Source organism: Bombyx mori, chromosome 1, assembly GCF_030269925.1.
Source record: "Bombyx mori chromosome 1, ASM3026992v2".
Lineage (NCBI taxonomy): Eukaryota > Metazoa > Arthropoda > Insecta > Lepidoptera > Bombycidae > Bombyx > Bombyx mori.
The window spans coordinates 5,154,064-5,173,175 of NC_085107.1; the positions used below are offsets into that span (position 1 = coordinate 5,154,064).

General features: G+C 34.8%; 1 protein-coding gene across 1 annotated transcript in view; it reads left to right on the forward strand.

The window, feature by feature from the left end:
• LOC101738352 (zinc finger protein SNAI2) overlaps positions 1 to 19,112 on the forward strand; it is a 138,036-nt gene that overhangs the window by 56,573 nt on the left and 62,351 nt on the right. The gene's annotated exons all lie outside the window — the stretch shown is intronic.

The window sequence follows — 19,112 nt, forward strand, 5'->3', positions numbered from 1 at the left end:
CCTCTCGTCCAACATTCTCATCCATCGTAACAATGTTTTAACTCATAGTATGTAAGTTCAAAAAGATAACAGAGGGCGCATAGTTTTAATGATACAGTTTCTAGAAAATTGATAAGCTCTTGTAATTGTTTGTTGTACATTTCTATCATTGGCTCTCAGAAAAACTTTGACTCATAAATTAATATAGTTTAGTATAGTATAGTATAGTATAGTATAGTATAGTATAGTATAGTATAGTATAGTATAGTATAGTATAGTATAGTATAGTATAGTATAGTATAGTATAGTATAGTATAGTATAGTATAGTATGGTATGGTATTTTCTACTATACTATATACTACTATATAGTAATACTGTATTTTTAAATTAGAAATTAGGTAGCGACTTGGCTGTGTCACTAGCATTGCTGGCGTCCACGGGCGATGATAACAACTCCTCACTAGTTGGGCTATATGCTCGTCTACTTACAAAGTTAATGAAAATAGGTTTTAGGAACGATGCTTAGAATGTTTCATAGTCCTGGAAGGTACCACCACCCCGCCTATTTCTGCCGTGAAGCAGTAATGCGTTTCGGTTTGAAGGGTGGGGCAGCCGTTGTAACTATACTGAGAACTTGGAACTCATATCTCAAGGTGGGTGGCGTCATTTACGTTGTAGATGTCTATGGGCTCCAGTAACCACTTAACACCAGGTGGACTGTGAGCTCGTCTACCCATCTAAGAAACAAATAAAAAAAGTCGCTTTTATAGAAACTTACTTAAAGCGAATACGAAATGTTTAACTTTTATTTTCCTTTTTGGCTTCATGAATTGGATATTTTGGATGTTAATTTGATTTGTTGTTAACTTCTGCGACAAGCAAAAATCCATTTTTTTATTGCTTAGAAGGGTGGACGAGCTCACAGTCCACCTGGTGTTAAGTGGTTACTGGAGCCCATAGACATCTACAACGTAAACGCGCCACCCACCTTGAGACATAAGTTCTAAGGTCTCAGTGTAGTTACACAGTGCATAAGTACAATGCATAAGTAAAACTCATAAAATTTATATTCTTTGTGCTTCAAAATCGTCGACATCTCGCATATAAAAACATGTTCTACTAAAATTTATTGAATGACCAGTCAAATGCGAACTATACTCAATTAGTGTTGGGATATATGATAGCTGTGTCTAAGGCGTAAGTGCAAGCTTTTTGACTCAAGTTATAACGAACGACTAACCTACATTGAGCTTCATTGTTTTTGCACTTTTTTTTGTTAATACACTTCAACTAATTAACATTGAGTACTTTGAACAAAATACGTTATTACTAATTAATATACAGTCGTAATAGTTTTACGTTATAATTTTAACACATTAGATTTGTCTTTTATTATTGACATTTTGAAAATTAATATTACTGAGTATTTTAAAACTTGTTTATTGATAGCACTAAAGCTCGCTGATAGGTACAGAACCAAAAAAACGAAATCTGTAAACGAGTAAAGAATGATACTGAATATTTTTTATCTCTAATGAAAATAAAAATTGAATGAATCTTATGAATTTTACACTTCATATGTGTCATTTAGTGTGTGACGAATTTAAATTTTGCTTTAGGCAATCTATAAATTTATAATAAAAGCGATATGAAGAGTTATATCACATTAATTGTAATGTAAGACGTGAAAACATTTATTTCTGTTGCCGGAAAAGGTGTATTCATACAGTAGACTTGGTGAAAATGTGGTTTTGCGATAGGTTGGATTCCAGCATTTTCTATGGAGGACATTTTCGAAATGAAGCGCAGTTAAGAATTTCTTGAAATTGATTTTGATCCTGTATTTTCTTCTCACTTACAGTTTTATTTATATACTAGCTTTTGCCCACGACTTCGTCCGCGAGGAATAGTTCACAAATAATGCTTTATTTTAGAACAAATTTGGCTAACATAAAAAATGTTATAGTGAGCCAACTTTAACATATAGACATATGCTGTCGCGGACTTTTTTTAGATCTTTTAAAGAGGAACAATTTTGTCATACATTATTTTAGCGGAACTTTAACCGTTTCTGCAGCGTACGCAGCGGGAGTTCTCAAAAGGGGAAAAAAATCAGATTTTGAAACATCCTTTATTGGTGCTCCGCTGGTATTGGTCTTAGCGTGATGTTATATAGTTTATAGCCTTTCTCGATAAATGGACTCAAAGATTTTTTCAAATCGGTCAGTCAAACCAGTCATTCCTGAGATTAGCGCGTTCAAACAAACAAACTCTTCAGCTTTATAATATTAGTATAGATTTATATTTTAATTGTTCTGAAATCGCTTTTGATGTATTGTCACACGGCTATTGTGGCATTCCCGTTTTTATATTTGTGTGCTTCGGTAATTGTTTTATACCTGGCGAGCCATTCGCGAGCTCATTCGACTACACCAGTTACAAAGTAATCACAACTAAAACCCGTTGAAACGGTTCTTAATCATGTACTAAAAAGTATTTAATTCAGTATTTAGGAAATAATTGAAAACTCGGGAGGACGTAACCGCAAGTTGAATCGAATGGTGTAGGCTTCGTCTACGACTAACCGCAGAGGGCTACGCTGCTCGCTACGACACGTAGAACGGCTACAAAGTTGCGTAGAAGAGCAATATATTTTTGTTCAACAATCAAATTATTTTGGATATATGTATGTATGTGTGTATGTATGTATGTGTATATATATATATATATATATATATATATATATATATATATATATGTCGTGGATAACGACTTTTAGTAATATTAAGGCGGTGGTTTTGATTATTATTTTAAATGATGAAATGTTGTTTTGATAAATATCACAAAATGAAGGGTAGACTCCGTAACGCCACAGTATAAAATGGCGGTACGTGGACAGAGTCGTGGCATTCGTGTCAGACAGTGATTCCGTCCGTCTCAGCAGTGAGTCTCTGACAGTCAGTCAGTCAGTCAGTCGGTCTGTCGGTATGTGCAACGAAACTGTCGGTTTATCCTGTCATTGTGAAAGTTGTGTGTGTTGAGTTTCAACAATTATTATTGAAAAGTTTTATTGACTAAACTGAGTTCAATCGAATACGAGTGATGATGAAACTACCGCTCAGCCATCCCTGACGTGTGCCGACATATATATATACACATACATACATACACACATACAGACATTCACTGGATTGGTACACCGTGCGTAATTCGTTTCCAAATGATTCTTGTCCACCTGAAGGTTGTCTGGAAGAGATCGATCTTAGCGATAAGACCGCCAATTGTACTTTTTTGTATTTAATGTATCGCAATGTTTATTTGTTTTTTGGTGTACAATGAAGAATATACTCTCTCTCTCTCTCTCTCTCAGCTAGTAAGATGATAACTAATTGTCAAAAACACTCTTCAACACACACACCAACATTTTTCAAAGCGTGTTTATTTGAATTGATTCATAAATGAAAATATTTAAATTATGGAATTCTCATGGATTTTATTTATAAAAATATTATATGTAATTAATTATAACATCAAGCTATTTCATACATAGAATATGTACAAGTGGTCAAACTTGCGATACTAAGTTCATACATGAATTTGCATGACTGACTTAATTGCGTTCTGGCTCAAGTGTGACAATTCTAATTTCGACTGCTAATTTACATAATGATAAATACGAGACTTGATATGTTAAACGGTGTTTGTGTAATGGTTGCGAGTTTAACTCTGAAGTATTTTCGGGTAGACCAATGTATACTATCCGTATAAATTTTAGGGTCATTGTACCTATTTGGTTCAGCTTATGGATTAAAGTTTCTCGAATTCCTCCGCCTGTTGCCTGACAACAAAGTAACTGGAGTATTAGGATTGATAGTGCATACCACTTTTATAGGTTACTAGCCGTACTCGCCCGCTTCGCTGGGCATTTAAAATTAACATTATTATTTATTGTCATTATTATTAGGGAATCCAACACTCATTATAAATATTGACCTATCCATTAAGTACATGTATTTTCTACATGGATACCAAGTTTCAAGTCAATCGGATGCATGGTTCAGTAGTTATAACGGAACATCCGTAAAAACCACTGTAAATTTATATATTAGTATTTAGCATAAAAATGCCAAGCTTGTTGTCCTTTTGAGTATTAGATCAAAATAAATGCACTACAATTACATATGTCACGTGCAATTATATAAAACTACTAGCTGACCCGGCAGACTTCGTAGTGCCTCAATCGATAAATAAAATAAACTTAAAACAAACAAAAGGAATCCGTCCGACGGGAGACACATCAAAGGAAAAACAAAATTGTTATTTTTATTGAATTCCGAGCATTTTCATATTTATCTACCTTTTAAAGCTTCTCTGGACTTCCATAAATAATTCAAGACCAAAATTAGCCAAATCGGTCCAGCCGTTCTCGAGTTTTAGCGAGACTAAGGAACAGTAACTCATTTTTATAAATGCACTACAATTACATATGTCACGTGCATTTATATATAACTATGCAGTGGTAAGAATACAACGGAATTTACAGATTTCTCTGAACAAATCGACAGATATAACAACCCGACTGTCCGTTGGTAACAAGAAACCATTTGCTCTATAAATAAACCAGCAATCTTTCAGATATATTTTTCGTAACCAACTTGGTCTCCAGTTTTCTTAAAAGAATATTCTTTTACTGACGACTAACTTGATGGTAAGTAGTAATGTAAGAGACACATAGCAAATACTGGAGATATTAATATTAAAATAAATATTATTCTCTGATTCCCAAGTACAGGAAATCCTAGTATAAGATTACTTTTATATGCAATTAGAAAATTGATCTTAGTTAAATTATTTCAACAAGAAATTAAATATCCCTACTAAAGGAAGTTTGCTCCTTAAAGTTTGACTATTGTAATAAAATACAATGTTGCTCGCATAATAGGAATTTTGCTCTGAGCACACAAGCACTCGCTTGTTCAAATGTTGCATTTTATGATTATAAGATTGCGCATTACTCAACGGAAACACCTAGAAAATGCGATAAACTCAAAAGTAACGTTTTTTACGGCTCTTTATCTTTCTTTACGGGGCTTCGTTTGTGGCTACAGCTATTTAGAGTGTTTGCTTATTCGAGACAGATTTCCCTGACCGTAACTCAAACATTTGAGCACTGCATTGGCGTAAGCGCTTGTAGCTATACTCAGAGCCCATTAACGTTACGTGCTCAGAGATAACTTGAATGTAATTGCAATTTACATACATTTATAAAAGCAATTTTGTTATGGACACAATTTTAATCTTGATGTCGTGCGGAGTAAGGATGTATTAGATTAGTACATATGTATAGGAAAGTCTGAGTTATAGTCAGGCAAACGTAGTTAAATATATTGTATTAGTAATTATAGGACAAAGTTAAAGTGGTGGTGGGCAGAGCACATGCTCGTAGAATGAATGACCGTTAAGGTCGATTTCGCCTCTACATGCAATAAAAAAAGCTAAATTGTCAAGTTAAAAGAAATGAAGTTTTAATTTAAAAAATCTATGCCCCCATCAGTGAAATCTAGGGAATAATCAGCATTTTCAATTCAGTTTGCTGCTTAAGTCTCTGTAGTTCAAAGTGAAGATTTATTTTCATTACCACGGTCTACGTGCTTATCTCCTGTGTTATATGAAATAGTTACCGTAAGCCATTAAAATCATAACGAGAGCACCGCCGCTTTGAGTACTGACATATAATTGTGAATTGCCTTGGAATAACGACTTATCTAGTTCTATCTAGCTTCAAACAGCATTTACACTTCACGACAAAATCGGATAATATGGAGAACCGTACAGGCTCACAATACGAGTAGTTACGCAAATTGAAAATTCTAGAACACGATTACTTTGAATAAACATCTGGACTCAGCCGGGGCTTCGATTGGGAATGTTAGAATTACGAATTATTGAAACTTAGCAAACTTTACCTACATTACAAGCGCATACCTCAAAATTATTTGTCAATAAATTTAGCTGTCGACAAAATTAGACTTTGACTAAGTTATTGATTATGATTTACAAGAATGAGTTTCGGCGTCGCTAATAAAATATCGAGCACATACCGTAGAGTAATGAAATTAACGAATTGAAAAAAGAACATGAATGGTATTTAAAAAAAGAAACAGATATTTTTTTAACATTTTCCCGTAACGAACAAAATCAACAATTCAACTGGCACCGTAAGTATAAAATGCATCAGTTAAACGCAAGAATAAACCTTTTGTGGTCTTTGTTTAAGTACAAATCTTAATAACGACTACTGCAGCTATTAGTGCAGTTCATTAGAGGCGCTTAAGATTTCAGCACGTACGCGGGTCGCTTTGCTTTGTTAATCAAATCCTGTTAATGAACCAGGCGGCGTACTCTCTCTCTCTCTCTGACAGATTACGTGTAACATCATTACAATATACTGCATGTAATTATAAAAGCATGCATTCCATTGTGAATAATCATGGTGGAGTGTTTTTCGTTAAATTTGATATTGATCTGTTGTTTTTTCACACGTGAATTGTCGTTGTGATAAAAGACCTTTGTTAAAATGCTCTCGCATTAAGCCTATAAAGCGAGCTATGAGAATTTCACGGCGTGACAAACTAGCCACCCAGTACATTCCTAATATGCTACTGACTTTGAGTAGTTAGAATAATAGGTACTTAATTTCAAGAAAAAATGTTTTGAAAAAATTCAAACACGTTGAATGTTAGATTAATCTTCAGCTAGCTCTACTATAATAATGCACATTGCCCCTCTAGTAATTGTAAAATAAGTAACCTAAGTTTCTCCGAAAACATTCTCAGGGATAATTTAAGCTGCAGTATTAAACTGGATTTAAATTATTAACTTTAACTGGTCTGCTTTTTTCATCAACAAAAACATCGTTTCATCATTTCGTTTCATCATCGAATGTATTAAAAAAAAATACAATGTTATTTTTGTTTTTCATGAATTCTGACTTACATTATTTGAATCGTAGATATTTTGATTCGATTGCTCTTTTCAGACGGTAACTTGATCCACGTTTTCCTACTCCTAAATTAGAAAGGTCTGTTTAGAATCATATAGTAAACATGCTTTGATTAAAATGCAATGCGGCTTCCATGCCCCTTTCCTTACAATAGACGGCCACCTGTGATCGTTTTTAAATGTATAATGTGAGATTTTATAAATTGCTCTCAATCAAAGATTACTCGGGGAGTAGTGATTTTTGTTGTATAAGTTGTTACTGTAAAAATAAATATGGTGGTAAGAAAGAACCGGCGACGCGTCTAATTTGCATTTGTACGTATTCTGTTCTATCAGTACACAGACTTTTGTGCGTATAGTCTATAACAATCTACAGATCAAAGAAAAGCACGACAATAGTAAGAATAATCTTTAAAGACATGTGCGTTAATTTTTTTGTAAGATCTAATAATATTGTAGGTTCAAAGTTAAGTGAACGGAAGTGTACATTTTTTTTTTTAATAATGCGGCGAGATCCATGTTTGTAAATTTTGAAAAATTATCTTTAATTAATTTACTATTGATTACATTCCTAAAGTTACGAAAACTTCTTGAAAATATTATTTTATTTATTTATGAATTTTTGGTTAGATAGAACACGTGTGTTTTCAAAGATCATATTGCATTCATCACTGATTACTCAAAGTTTACGTAAAACAAAGTTGGTGCACAATTTAAATATAAATAAATAAAATTTAAGAAAATGGATACACGTAATTGATCCAATATTGTTAAATAATGTGTATTGAATAATAGCCCCGTTACTAATCTTAATGCATTTATTACATTCCGATGCAGTCATTTGCTAATGACGTCATCACTAGTATCAAATCAATTTGCGCAATAAAGATTAATCCATTTGATACTTTTCACTCAGTGTTGCGCAGTAAATAATGTGCTGTAGGTACTAATAAATCCTTAAAAATGTCACTCATTCTTATCACTGAAGGGTAAAGTATTTGTTCTGTTTACGTACAGGCTATTTTTATTTATTAATGTAATGATATGTTTGAATCAAAGTAAAACGCGAGACAAAACCTACCTACTTTTCAATTCTTAAAATCGAAGTCATTTGCCTTGCCTTGCTAGAACCAGTGCCCAAGAAATGAACGGACTTGATATTTTTTACGAGTTCTTTTAATATGTCGGTTGCAATTTCTGTTTTTTATTTTTATTTTAAAATAGAGCATCGTATTGTTTTAATCATTGGCGGCTTTTTACATTAAAAACATGATCTATATATTAATACGTGAAGCAAAAATTTGTATCCCTTTTTACGAAAATTGCGCGGACAGAGGAGTATGAAATTTCCCACACTTTTAGAAAATATAGAAGAAGGAGTGCACAATTCTAATATTTTATTAAATAATGCATAAAAAATACATTAAACCAATAAAGAAAACATTATGCACACTAACATGTATTTGACACCCACACGCATACCTACTATTTTGTTTATAGTTAAAGTCTGAGGTCAAGCTGAGAATAGATTAATATTGTTTTTCTTTAATATTATTTGTCTATAGTGTAGCTTTGGCGAAATCTGTGATTATAGAAGTAAAGTCTTTGACTATAGAACCATAATAATGTTCAAACTTATAATTTAAATTAATAATTATAGTCGAGTTTCGCCTACCGGGCGATCGCTAGCTAATATTATTAAACGACCTGTAGAACTGACAGTTTATCCGTGATACTGCAATGAACGTGCACTGTTGCTTAGAGCTTTTATCGTCAGTAGGGACTGTACGCTAACGACGTATACATTATCTTTGCGAGTTCGTGATTTTTTTATGGCCCTTGTAGGCAGACGAGCATACGGCCCACCTGATAGTGAGCGGTTACCGTCGCCCATGGACTTCAGCAATGCCAGGAGCAGAGCCAAGCTGCTGCCTTCTCCTGTACTTCAGCACTGACCACTTTTGATTAGCTATATTACCTTTTAACAAGAAACTTGTTATTGAAAGATATGAATGTTTTAAGTAATTGTTTTAAATGAGTTTGAGGGTAGAAAGCAATTGATCCTGCATCGGTCTTTATAAACTGCTTTATAAACATAGACAGGGGAAGTATTATGCGGCTTAAATCCTTCGCTATGATGGCCCCTCAGCTAATGTACCGTGGCACGAGTAATAACCCCTTGAATAATTCATTAGTCGAGTCCGTGAACAGTTTTTTTCCCCGCTTATACACGTATTTTGAAATCATATCGAAACAAAATAGCCTTTTCATTTGATTTTGGGCGGCTTTTGTCGATCTGCCTATTACGTACAAAGCCTTGATGAATGAAATTTGTAATATCATGAAAAACAAGAAGTCTTTGTAGTATACTATGTTAGTTTATTATTTGTAGATTTTTTTATTAAGGCGAGTTAAATGTCCGTTCTATGTTAGGCAACGATCGGACTCCTTATATGTATGGCATAATGAAAGTACATGTGTTTAAAATCTCAATTATATTAATATACTAATAACTGTTGTCCTACCCTTCGCACCGGAATTATCCGGCCTTGCGCATTAAAATGATACTGTTTTCTATTCAAATAGTGTTTTGTATCATCGTGACTTTACAAACGATTCGGTATATGATTTCACTAACGAAAAGAATCTGCATAGGATTCAAGGTTTATTTATTTTATCAAAATATTCGTCTAGTTTTTTAAACGATAAAAAAAATACTTTGTACTATACTTCTTATATGTATTATATAGTGCCAACTTCTTATATATATTATATAGTATATATAACCAATGACTCGAATGATCTTGCAACTTGCCCTAGTACTACGTGCCCTATACTAGTTAGGAAACACGGAGCTTGATAGTAAAACATGACCAGGAAGATAAGAAGTTATAATTTCGATTTTATCGAATTAAATAAAAGGGACTGGTTAATTTCCTTGCGCGTACGAGATAGAGCATATGTTGCCGCGTTCTGCTTTTCTAAAGTCATTTCTATAGTCATAGTAAGTAGATTTTTTTTTTATTACACCTAAGAGGCAAACGAGCAAGACGGGTCACCTGTTGGTAAGTGATTCACCGCCGCCCACGGTCACCAGCGACGCCAGTGCGTTGCCTACCCTAAATATATCAACGAAACGGACTTCATAATATACGTATATTGTTAAAGGTTTTTTTATTCAATTCGAAATAACGTAATTGATTTAATGGACCATGACCGGAATGCCGGTACTTTGTGCGATTAAATACGAATGCGAGTGTGGAATATGAAATGGCGAAATTTTTCGAAATTATTTTTGTTAAATTCAATTTTTAATTTTAATTTCTCAGTACTGTACCTATGTATACCGATGTTTGTCCACTGATACTCATAACTGATGTCGTTAATAATTTATTATTTAATTTATATTAAAAGCTTCAAATCTCTTATTATTATTTATTTATAAAAATGTGTGAAAGCAAATTATAATAACATTTTTAAAAGTCAATTTCATCTTTCAATCATCAATTTTAGCGACATGTTAATAAAATCAAACGTATGGGACTCAATAATGTGTGAAACTATTTTGGTTTAAAGATTAATGGGAGAATATTATTAACTCCGTAATGAAGGAAGTAGCTAAGATCGTTGCTCTGGTTGAAGTTATAAGGAGAACTTAGACGTGTACTCTAAGAGCGTGAGAACAAAACGGGTAGCTCTACATCGCGCATCTGATCATTAACACGAAGTTTATAGAAGCTGTCGCTAAGTTTTGATTATTATTGCGAATTACATTTCATGGCAATACAAATATGATCACGTATATTTCCAGCGAGGTTAGATCGCAACGTTCACTGCCCACTTAGAGTCTTCATATTGAAGTCTCAGGTGTATTAGTGTCACGACTGTCCTACTTTTACAATACGAACCTTAGATTTCTTTGCGTTATAAATAGACAGGCTTAAAGTGAGTGATGAAAGCGTGTGGGTTTGATTTTGTGCTCCACGCGCGGAACGTGTGAAACGAAACTGTCTGTGCGGGACTCGCTATTGCAGATCTGTTACTTTTTTTTTTTTTATTGCCTACTTTTGTGGACGAGCTCACAGCCCACCTGGTGTTAAGTGGTTACTGGAACCCATAGACATCTACAACGTAAATGCGCCATACACCTTGAGATATAAGTTTTTTTTTTTTTTTTTCCTACCTATGCTGATAGCCTTGAGAGGCTATTTCAGCTTCGCCCTAACGTTTGTAGGTGAGCTCGCGGGGCTCAACCGGAGAGTTGCTAACATTGACCCTAGCAAGAGCAGTGCTTTGCAGAATCTACCACCGGATCGGAAACGCGACCCACTGAGAAGATCCGGCGAGAAACTCAGTGGGCTGTGTCTATGGGTTAGTTCGCTCGTCGAGCCCTTCGTCGCAAGCGACGGGTTCGACGAGGACGGTGATCGGTGCTTGTGGTGCCTAAAAGCACCGTTAATGGATCAGGAGGATCCGTAATGACGTGCTTTGGGCGTCGTCGTCGGTTTACCATTCGGTCTACTGGGTCGGGTATGTAATTTCCAGCGGCTACGATGAGAGGGTTCTCATGTCGTGCCGCCTTCTCAAAATGGCGCAGAAGTTCTAAGGTCTCAGTATAGTTATAATGGCTGCCCCACCCTTCAAACCGAAACGCATTACTGCTTCGGCGGTGGTACCTACCTGTGCGGACTCACAATAGGTCCTACCACCAGTACAAGTTACTACTAGTTCAGTACAGTAGTTACTACTAGTTCAGTTCTTCCTTATCATCTTCACTGCGGTACAGGACCATATCGGCCCGCTGCGGTACTAAAATAAGTTCTAAGGTCTCGGCATAGTTACAACGGCTGCGCCACCCTTCAAACCGAAACGCATGCGGTGCGGACGAAGACTATGTCGCTCTTGCCGGCGCGGACCGATTATTTCAGGTGTATTTCAGGTGTAAGAATTCGACACTTGTAAACTAAGAATCGTATACGGTATGCTTTCGTAAAGTTATAGCACATTTGAATGTACCCTAGTGCTGGTGCAAGCAAGACCTGCCACGCACTGGTGGTAATATCGTTGCGGACTCATTTTACACCTACCGCCGCACCAGATGAAGGTTTATGATTTTACTTGCGGCAGCCAAGGTGTTAATAAATATACCTTGAGTTTTTCCTTGTTTCTTGTACCTTGAGATCGATTGAAGAGGCTAATGTCCAGCAGTGGATAGTTATAGGCTAAGATGTTTCCAATGTAAAATTCTTGCAGATTTTGATCACTAGAGAAACTATATTTCGTAATGGGTGTAAAGCAATGTCGTTATATAAACGTCTCTATTTTATACCAGAGCGAGGAATAAATGTAAATTTATATATTTACTTCTTGATACGACATACAAACTGCCTACACTACGAAATTAATGAAAAAACTGTAAAATCTTTTTTATTTATAATTTTGTGCTAAAAAAGGTTATTTTGAATGCTTTACTCATTAAAATTAAATTTGATATTCTGCAAAACTCAAATCAAAACTAATTCATAATTAGAGCCGAGCCTTTTTTTATGAAAGACTACACGCGTCAGACACTCCGCTAATTAAAACAACATAGTATGTTTCGTTAAAACTTAGAGTTCACGAATAAAGTCTAACTGAAAAGTTTTAAATTTTACTTCTTCACACCCTACGGCATCTTTCTAATTAGAGAGCTAGTTATATGCAGAGCATCGTCTGCATCAATTATTCGCAATTGAGGGTGAAGACGTTAAACTTTGAGATGAATTCAATGTATTTTTGATTAGGCAGCGGCTCTTACGTCTTTTTTTTTTTTACAATCTTTGGTGACCTTTTTCGTTCAAAGAACCTATGAATATTTGATCTTCGTGTCATTTACTTTATTTAACTGTAACAAAGATAGCGTCAGTGCGATTCTGATCTACGGTACATATCGCTTATCTATTTTAGGTCGCAACTATTTAAGGCATATCTCAAAAGCCTTGTCTAAAATGCGGAAGTAGATAGTCTCTGTTCTTTTAAATAGAATAAAAATAGCTTTATCGAAACATGAAATAAAACAAAAAACTTTGAATGTCTATGAACAAAGAGAACTAGTGCAACAACATTTTTTCTTAAAGAGAACACTTTGAAAAACTGTTTCCCAACGCTACATACGGAATGACATGTCCTTCTTCAAACGAGGCTTGTGGAGAGTATTAAGCGGTAGGCAGCGGCTTGGCTCTGCCCCTGGCATTGCTGAAGTCCATGGGCGACGGTAACCACTCACCATCAGGTGGGCCGTATGCTCGTCTGCCTACAAGGGCAATAAAAAAAAAAAAAAAAAAATCTATAATAAAATAATCAATTTAGTTGTATATATACATACCTGAATAATGTTTGATTTAATGTATTTTTTATGCATAATTTAAAAACATAGTAACATTCTGCACTCCTTCTCTACATTCTCTATAAGTGTGGGAAATTTCATACTCCTCCGTTCGCGCAATTTTCGTAAAATGGGGTACAAAGTTTTTGCTTCACGTATTAATATATAGATGTCTCAAGACAGATAGCGTTCATTATATCCTTTAGACCAAGTGGACCGTGAGATCGTTCACACATCTACGTGACAAGAAATATAACACAAAATTTTGTTATCTTATACCTTTAAACGAGCAATTCTTGTATATATATATATATGTAATCTGAATCTCGAAAACGGGTCCAACGATTTTCATAAAATTTAGTATACAGGGGATTTTGAGGGCGATAAATCGGTCTAGCTACGATTTATTTTCAGAAAATGTCGTTTTATTCGTGTTTTCAATAAGATTCAGTTCAAGTTCACAATAAGATGGTCATCATTTAGTAATTTAATAAACCTTATTATTTCTAAACTAAGCATTACCTAAAAAAAGTCCACTTTCTTCCCATATGATCAAGAACAATTAGATTATCACCTGTCCTTTTAACGGAAAAAATAACACACGAAAAAGTCAAAGTCAATGACAAAGTAAATCGTGTTTAAAATACGTCAGTCAGAGGTCGCTAAAGGTTTTGATTGTGTGCACTCGATTATCGCCCCGGAATGTGTCCGGCACGTTTCCACAACAAGCCGAATGGTCAATTTGCATCTGAAATGAAAGGGGGATACGAGTTCGGCCCAATAAAAGTGCACTCGATAACTCTCTCGTGATGTGCTCGTTACGGGGAAAATGCTTTATCATAACGGACTTTAGAATTGCGATATTTGTTTCAGCGTGTACGCGAGTGATTCCGAGTGCTGTTACGTTTTTCATTTTCTTTTTGGTTTTGCGCTGTTTGCCTGTGTACGTTTGCTTAGGTCGTTATCGTGTGTATAAAGTAAACATAAAATATAAATTGAAGATTTATTTTACATTAGGCTTCGAAACGGGCTTTCTAGTAAAAGGAATATTTAAAAATGCTTGAGGAAAGGATGGTTATGCCTTTTAATAGATTGTGACGTACGTAATGAGCCCGTAGACGCTTTTACGTGAATCTTGAGACAGGTCGAATTCTCAACTCCTTCGCAATCGGCTAATCCACATTTGCATCGTGATTGTGAAGCAATTTAGTGGTAACACCACCCCTCCCCGGGCAAGTCTCAAACACCCCCTATGGCCAGGACTGAAGCTCCTATACAACGTAAATTAAGGCGTATTTTAGTACCTGTAGTTAGATAGTACAAAGGAGCTAAGATATGAGTAGATCGAGAGTTACCGATAATAGTCAAACCGCTAGTTTTCACGTAAAATTCCGTGACCGCAGGCCTAAAGCAGCTTCTAAGATATAAACTTTGTAGAATCTTGTTTCATTTTAATTTAAAAACCATTCAACACGAAAGTTTTAAACTAATGTAGAAAGTGTGTATCTATTTTACAGTTCATTAACTGCAACAGCCTGTGGCCTTACTTCACGTTAAAAATAGATAAGTCGACAATCCGTACTTAAACGATCCAAGGTAATAGAGATCAGTAGTCGGTATTTACAACCACATAAAAGTCATCCAGTTGATGCGAGCATTACGCAGAAGCGATCTTTATGCAGAAAAATCATATAATAGAAATATTTGTTGTGCAATTTACTATTAAAGTTCTGTCCTGCTGTCAAACCTTAATTATTGTTTCTGGTTCTGTTTTTTTTTAATTATTGATGATGTAATTACGAAAGGTAATAAGGATATACATTCATTCTTCTTTTACTAGATTGCAGGAATTATATTGAAATTCTTAGAAAAATATATATTTTTACTGCTAAATCTATTTTTATGTTTTTGGTTGATCTAGATATTGGGGCTGTGATGGTATTATCTACAGCGTCCGATAATCACTGAACACAAAGCGCTAAGCTCTGAGCTGTCAGGAACGGAAACGAAAAATCGGATACCAAAAAAAACACCTCGGAAATTTTTAATAATTAATCAAACCGACTTGATCCGCAAAAAATATCTTTTCAAAGTTATCGACCGACAGCTCGACAGTTCTTGAATGTATTTATTAATTATGTCTTATCATTGTAAGTTCGTGACCGGCTTGTTTCCTTACATCTATTTATAGTAGAGTAGGACGATACTGTTTCATTGGAACATTGTTATTCAGAGCAACAGATATCGAACATTTGATAGAAATAGAATACTTTGGCCACATTGCTAGAAAAGATGACGGAAACTTGGAGAAGGTAATGGTTAATGGTAAAGTGGACGGGAAAAGACCATGATGTAGAAGCCCGATACGTTGAACTAACCAGATCAGCACTACTCTTGATTCCACATTCCACGATGCTCTACATACTGCGGCAAATAGGAACAAATCGTCTTCTCGCATTAAAACTGTATAATTTCAAAACTTACTAATCTTACAGGAGAGTGTTTTAAAGGTTCGACATGTAATATTTTTAATATTAATGATATTTGCAGCATTTTTTTTACAAGTTACATTATCTGTCTTTTAAAGTAAGTTAATAGTAGTCGAAATATAAGTACAACAAAAACAAAATTAAACTACGCTCTTTTGACAGTATCTATGAGAAAAATACTGGTGATACCAAATTTTTCCACATATTGACTCAATTTCGAATATTTTTAGAAATTGTGAACTTTTAATTCGAAAAGACGAAATGAGGTACAGTGATCCAAAATCAAATCTTGTTGCGAGAAAGTGGTCACGACTCTCAAGCATTGAGGAAAACGAAGCGGGGAAGAAAGGCAGAATGTCTGTGTACTGTGTAACACACAAGTTGCTATTCATGTGATATTGTTTGTTCAGTGTAATACGATCGATCATCTTAGCAAGCAATAACGCTCACTGCACACTAATACATATAAAATTGCACTTGAATCGAAACAACAGTCATTCAATAACCCGTTTCCGTGGAAATCGTATGCAGTCCTCGCGACCGTAACATTCAACATTAACCTTTAATATTCATAGCATAGAACATTTGTGCGGATTGTGTGTATTGAAGTCAGTTAATAAAATTCAGACTTATTATCGATAAACATTCACTGCATCGTCGCTCTGTGCTCGGACATTGTCTATGGCAGTTTACGGACTACTTTAAATAATAATAAAGCCTTTTATTTGGACAACCGATATACAATTATTCATTATCATCATCATCATTATCTTGCCCTTCACCCAGTCACTTAAGGTCGGCGCAAAATGTTTTCTCCTTCCATACTCCTCTGTCATTTATCATTTCTTCCCTCACTCCCCTCTTACACATATCGTCTTTCACGCAATCCATCCATTTCTTCTTAGGTCTACCTCTTATATACAATTATTTTGATACCAATATACAATATTTCTCATACTACTGCACTTATACCGATACATATGTATTTTACAAAATTCGTCGCGTATTTGGTGAGATGCTTCTTTAATTTCTGTAAGTCCGTTTGCCAATTGGCAAAAGTCTCACCTAACCTACCTCATCCTGATCTCTCTCTGGCTACTCTACTCCGTGCTATGCCTATAACCTGCCTGATATAATTGTCCCATCAACCAACAAAAAGTTGTCTGCCTCTTTTCCTCTTTCATTGCCTTGGCTACCAATGTGTAGTTATGGACTCTTAACGCTGCTTAATAATATTATGGCCATCAACTTGTTCACTTATTAACGACAAGAAATAAACAAATAATAGTGCTCTATATGTCGCTCTTGCTGTTTTTTCTATAAAAACGTTGTTTAACCTTTATTAAGGAAGTTTGATTTTCTATAAAAGCGTATTTTGTTAGTTTTTTAAACTATTATTTATTTTTCATTTTTTAGTTGAAATTAAATTTTTTCAATTTTTTTTTCTATTGAATTGTCAGTCCTTAGTAAGTACACAAAATTTCGAGCTAATCCAACGTTTTGAAGGGGGTCAAAATCATGTTCAAATATTCCGTTACAAACATACATACGTCTGAAGCTAATAAAATTAATAAATTAAATAATAATATTAAAAAAGTTTAGTCAGCATCCTTATTAGTGTAAATATTGATTCCAAAATAAATTAACAATATCGAGGATAAAACGCATGCCACATTCACGCGGCGCATAATTAAATTTATTTTGTTAATGGCGTTGGTCAAGATTTAAGCCGCTTGCACATCTGCAGGGCGTTTAGCGGCTGACCGCTAACTGTAAGTATGAACCGCAAATGCAATTCCGTATAAATTCATACAGACCAGTAATAACGCAGGTCGTCTGAAACTGCGGTTGGGCGACACAGCCGCTGCGGTCTGCCCGCCCGTTCTTGGCTTTGTATACACACCTTTATTAAGGAAGTGTTAGCATAAATAAATCTATTGTTCGTTATTAAGTAGTATAACATGTGCTCTTTGATCCGGGTACATCTTTAAAATTCAATTTTTTTTTTTTATTGCTTGGATGGGTGGACGAGCTCACGGCCCACCTGGTGTTAAGTGGTTACTGGAGCCCATAGACATCTACAACGTAAATGCGCCACCCACCTTGAGATATAAGTTCTAAGGTCTCAAGTATAGTTACAACGGCTGCCCCACCCTTCAAGCCGAAACGCATTACTGCTTCACAGCAGAAATAGGGGAGGCGGTGGTACCTACCCGCGCGAACTCACAAGAGGTCCTACTACCAGTAATTACGCAAATTATAATTTAAATTAAATTAAATAGTCCTGTATGTATTATTTACTCATTTGAGACTTCTAATTACATGGAGTTATTTCTGAAAATATACTCATACCAGGTTATTCAGAAACAAGTCAGTTTCTGTAACCAGTCTTTTTTTATCTATATATATATATATAAATGAATTACTGTTCGTTAGTCTCGCTAAAACTTGAGAACGGCTGGACCGACTTGGCTAATTATGGTCTTGAATTATTTGTGGAAGTCCAGAGAAGGTTTAAAAGGCAGAAGAGGTCCGGATTAAATAAAAATAACAATTTTGTTTTCCCTTTGATGTATCCCCACGAACCCTCATCGGACGGATTCCTTTTGTTTGTTTTAAGTTTATTTCATACAAAAGTTTAGGTATTTTATTTATCGATTGAGGCATTACGAAGTCTGCCTGGTCTGCTAGTTAATAATAAAGTAGGTATTTACTTTAGAATTGTGTTGTTCCATATATCGTGTAATTATTAATGAATTATTAGTATTTAAAAAAAACGATAAAAACGAAATTGGCCTTCACGTCATTAAATCATTGGGCTCCAGTTAATATAATAATAATAATAATAATGTTTTTATTGCAAGTAACCATGACTTATATAAATTGTTAATAAGACTTAGATCTATGTTAGTAGTTATATTTACATCACAATGAATTACTGTCGTAACATCCCATGGGAGATGGCACCACAGCGACCCATGTATACACAGTCCAGCCTGCTTGCGATCATGCTCAGGATATTTACTTTACTTTACTTTTAAAAACTACGCTTACCGAAAATCTTGTACCGTAAATACTTAATGCATGTTGAACTCATTCTAAGTGTTACTTTAGTAGAAATTCAATTTCTTTTAAACGTTATTTAGAAAATTTTAATATACATATAGCTGATGCCGCTGCCGGTAAAGATATAAAATTTAAGGACGCTTGAGATAATATTAACTTGTTACGTAACACTTTAGAATTTGGTACCATGATTGCTACGATTTAATTATTT